Raw genomic sequence first — 5,401 nt, forward strand, 5'->3', positions numbered from 1 at the left:
TGTGTCTACGTGAGTCAGTGTCTCCGGTACGTGAGGAAACTGTCACCTCACGTACCGGAGCCACTGACGTGTGAAACCGGCCTAAGGAAGTGTTAGGGCGAGATAGAAAGTTAGAATATTTCTATCACCGATTCTCCTGACATAAAACTATTTAATTGTTGTGGCGATACTTGGGGGCATGTTCTCCAAAGTGTGCAACATCCATTATTAGTTTACTTGTTCCCACTTTTGGGGATCGTTTTCTCATTTCTATTCTTTGGGGGTTGTTTTTAAGCGCTGCACAATATGTTAGCGCTATGTAAAAATAAAGATTATTATTAAAGGAATTAATGATTAAAAGTTACATTTTAACGGGTATTTTTACAGAGCCGTTTAGCCACATCTAGTGTGTAGTGATGAGCTCAGGTTTTCCAGAGCATGCTCGGGTGGTCTCCAAGTATTTATGACTGCTTGGAGATTTAGTTTTCATCCCCGCAGCTGGATGATTTACGGCTATTAGCCAGCCTGAGTACATGTGGGGGTTGCCTGGTAGCTAGGGAATCCCCACATGTAATCAACCTGGCTAGCAGCCGCAAATCATCCAGCTGCAGCAAGGAAAAGTAAATCTCTGAGCAGTCATAAATACTCGGAGATCACCCGAGCGTGCTCTGAAAAACCCGAGCAACGAGTATACTCGCTCATCACTACTAGTGTGCAATGAGCCATTTAGCCACATCTAGTGTGCACAGAGCCGTTTAGCCACATCTAGTGTGCACTGAGCCGTTTAGCCACATCTAGTGTGCACCGAGCCATTTAGCCACATCTAGTGTGCACCGAGCCGTTTAGCCACATCTAGTGTGCACCGAGCAGTTTAGCCACATCTAGTGTGCACCAAGCCGTTTAGCCACATCTAGAGTGCACGGAGCCGTTTAGCACATCTAGTGTGCAACGAGCAACCCAATTAGCATATTTCATGAAAGTTCAGTTTCCGCAGAAAGGAGGCAATGATTACACGGTAAGAGGCAATTTTTATAGGGCCGATATCCCCTAAAAGGCTATTTACTTACTTCATACCGTCAGTTTGGGCTAACATGCCTATGGATGTAAAATACGATGTCATAAACGCTCCTGAGGTGCAATGTATAGGTGTCCAAACACTCATGTCCATATTATGTACCGATATATTCAGACTGGTCTGAGTGCCAGCAAATATGTATAGACACTATGGGCGTCTACAGCGGACGTCACTACTCATCTACTTATTAAATCCTTGGTGAATCCACGCTCCACTAGTCACGCACTGTATTAGTGACTCGCACCCAGGATCTTATTTAGTCCCTGGAGTTATAAGCATAGATGTCATCGCCGGTTACATATTGCCGTTGAACAAGTCAGCTGACATTTTCTTACAAAGGATCGGAGCTAAATATGAAATATATTCACATACTGGGCCACTAATAGCCCTTAGGGGCCACGTAGGCACTGACCATAGGAGTATGTTTTGTGATACAACCCACAGTATACATATTATATGCCACGACATTGTGTCTGTGAATGGATGGAGAAAATATGATGTCTGGGTAAGGATCGGCATCAGTCTCCATGAGATTGGTGACTGGCCTCAATGTCTATGCAGGGGACAGCAAAAAACGCAACGTCTAAGGCCACGTTCCCACAATGAGCTTTAGTTGAGTTTTTTATGTTGCAGAATTTCTGCACCTATTATTTAAATGATGTTTTTATTGCATTTTTTTGCAACATACGTTTTTATTGCGTTTTTGACGCTGCGGTTTTTGTCTCTTGTTGGTGTGTCATGCTTTAAATAAAGCTGTTTTGTTTTTGAAAACTTTCTAGACATACTTAAGTGAGGATTTCATATGGTTTTCATGCATTTGGGACCTTAAAACACGTGAATTTCTTTTTACCTACGGAATTTCTGCACCCAATACAAGTCTATGGGGAAAATTTGGACGGAAAACTCAGCGCACACCCGCAAGAGAAAGTTATATGTTGTGGATTGGAAAAAAAAAATGTAATATAAATATATATGCAATAAGAAAAAACATAGAAGACCAGAATTTTGGCTATAATTTGTGATAATGTCGTATTGCAGTACATAGAACAAAATGGAGGATACTGTTATAGAATGGGGCAAAGGATCGGGAACATTACTAAATAAAGGGACCAAGATGATGGACATTATTACTGGAAGGGGCCCAGGATGGGGGGACATTATACAAGGAAGGGGCTCAGAATGGAGAACATTGTTATAGGACAAGGCCCATGATAGGTGATATTATAACAGAAAGGGGGGCATTATTATAGGAAGGGGTCCAGTATGGGGGACATTGCTAAATAAAGGGACCAGGGTGATGGACATTATTACTGTAAGTGCAGCGCCCCAGAGTTCTGGTCGTTACAGTAATGTCGCTCTGCCGCTAAGGGGAGTGATGTTATGTCTGATTGCACTAAAGGAGTTCACCTGACCAGGTATCACAGTCACACATTACACTTCACACTCCGGCCACCAGGAGGAGCAAAAGGCACTATGTATTAGGCCACTCCTCACACTGGTAAAACTGGGGGTCGGATAGGAAGTTAGAACAGAACGCAGCCTGGGAGAGCTCCAGGGAGGACCTGTCAGGGGTGGGTTCCTGGCAGGTACCTAGCAGAAAGAGGAAAGTGACGGAGCCGCACCTGCACTACCTTGCGGCGGCATCCTAAAAAAGGACACGAAGAGAAGGATACTGTGGAGAAGTGAGAAACGAGATCAAAGCACAAAGGAGAGCCAGTAGGAGTCGTGCCACGAAAACGGCAACATCCTACTGAGGCGCGTAGCCGGTGGCCGGAACACCGAGGAAGTAACTGACTCCATGCATTACTTCAAATAACGGCAGGACAGTTGATTATAGGTTGACTGTCTACCATACATCACCTAAGAAGACATAGGGGGCAAGCGTGGAGAGGGGCGTCTCTAGGGTCCCAGAATAGCTCCGAGCCTTCCCATCAAACGGGTGCATCCTAGCCAGATAAACTTGGGGGACGGAGAGAGAGAGAGAGAAAGAACGAATACGAAAGTTGTGAGGACTATCCCGAATGCTCAGCAGGGAAGAACTACAACACACAGGCGCTAGTGGTAGGCACTGATTTCCACCTGCAAAGGGAACTCTGGATGTGCCTTCGGACCGGCCGGTCTCAGCCAGCCCTGTTAGCAGTGCTCTGGATTGAGGATCCCGAAGTCGTCAGTAAGAGGTAAAGAGACTGCAACCCTGTGTCCTCGTTATTACCCGCGCCTCATATCACCACCTACATTACTGGGAAGCCCTGGGGACACACTTCACCTGTGGGAAGGTATACCATCCAGCTGCCATTCCATCACCCCAGTGGACCCCAAGCAGCGTCGGTCACCCTGACCGAATACCACAGGTGGCGTCACGAAACCTTGGCCATTCATTGGACGCCCCTTAGCAGGGACACGGACCGGGTCCAGCCACCGTGACAACCCCAGAACCGAGACAGAGAGGACCGGTACCGAGTACCCCGCGGCCCTGCATCTGGGGGCGCTCCATAAGCGCCCGAGGATGGGGGACATTATACAGAGAAGGGGCTCAGACTGGAGGACACTGTTATAGGATGGGGAGCTTATTACTGGAAGGGGCCCACGATCGGGGGACATTATATAAAGAAGGGGCTCAGAATGAAGGACATTGTTATAGGATGAAATTGGATGGGGAGATTATTATTATTCTACATTTTTTTTAGCGCCATTTATTCCATGGTGCTTTACATATGAAAAGGGGCAAATATAGACAAGCACAATAAAAATGAGCAAAACAAGGCACACACAAGTACAGAAGGAGAGGACCCTGCCCGTGAGGGCTCACAGTCTACAGGGGATGGGTGAGGATACACTAGGAGAGGGTAGAGCTGATCGTACTATTACTATTATTATTACTGGAAGGGGCCCAGGATGGGGGGACATTATACAAGGAAGGGGCTCAGAATGGAGGACGTTGTTATAGGATGGGGAGATTATTACTGGAAGGGGGCCCAGGATGGGGGACATTATACAAGGAAGGGGCTCAGAATGGAGGACATTGTTATAGGACGTGGCCCATGATAGCAGACATAACAGAAAGGGGAGAATTTTGGATCTGCTCTAAAAAAAACTCCAGTGAGAACAGAGCCTCATGGAAAAAAATACACTGTATGTATGCACTACAGCCATGTTTAAAGGGAACCTGTCACCCCGAAAATCGCGGGTGAGGTAATCCCACCGGCATCAGGGGCTTATCTACAGCATTCTGTAATGCTGTAGATAAGCCCCTGATGTTACCTGAAAGAGGAGAAAAAGACGTTATATTATACTCACCCAGGGGCGGTCCCGCTGCTGGTCAGGTCGGATGGGCGTCTCCGGTCCGCTGCGGCGCCTCCCATCTTCATTACAAGACGTCCTCTTCTGATCTTCAGCCACGGCTCCGGCGCAGGCGTACTTTGCTCTGCCCTGTTGAGGGCACAACAAAGTACTGCAGTGCGCAGGCGCCGGAAAGGTCAGAGAGGCCCGGCGCCTGCGCACTGCAGTACTTTGCTCTAAAGGGACATAAAAATAATGTAAAAAGTAAAAAAAAGTTTTAATTTTTTTTATTTTTTTTTTCTTTAGCACCAACAATTCAGTTAAAATAAACACAAATTTTATTATTTTCCTTCTCCCATTTAAAAAATAATTTTTTAAAAAAATTAAGAAAAAATATGCACATAAAAGTCAGATTTTTCAAAATAAAAAAAAAATAATGGCTGGTAAATACCATAAAAAAATCGAAAAAAGGGTTAAAGTAATGTAAAAAGTAATAAAAAAATATTTTTTATTTCTATAGTGCCAAAATAAAAATTAAATTCAAAATAAAACATTGAATTTTTTTTTATTAACCCTCTTTTTCTCCCATTCATTTTTTTTTTTTAATACACATAAAACTCTTTCAAAATATAAAAATTAACCTGGTCGGTAAATCATAAATTAAAATAAAAAAAAATTCAGTTGCCACAAAAAAAAAATGCAATGAGGAGCGATTGAAACACCAAAATCGTAGCAATAAAAAAAAAAAAAAAAAATCAAGGCACAAGAAAAGCAACAGAAAAATAAAGGGAAGGAAAAAAAAAAAACCAGAAGCGTAAAAAAAAAGGGAAAAATTGCTTGGACCTTAATATGTTAATGTGAATTTTGTAATGGAATGAACTTAAAAATCCACCAGAAAAAAAAAAAAAGTGTAGAAATAACTTGAAACCGCATGGAATCTGTCCCCTGGTGATGTCGCACGTGTGTGAACTGCCCCCGATCCGCGCACCGTCACATCTGCAGGGATCTCTGTGCTGGGGGGAAGTGGGCGTGGTCTCCGCCGCTCGTGCAGCCACGTCAGCCCTGACC

The sequence above is a fragment of the Ranitomeya imitator genome, chromosome 3 (assembly GCF_032444005.1).
Source record: "Ranitomeya imitator isolate aRanImi1 chromosome 3, aRanImi1.pri, whole genome shotgun sequence".
NCBI classification, from domain to species: Eukaryota; Metazoa; Chordata; class Amphibia; order Anura; family Dendrobatidae; genus Ranitomeya; species Ranitomeya imitator.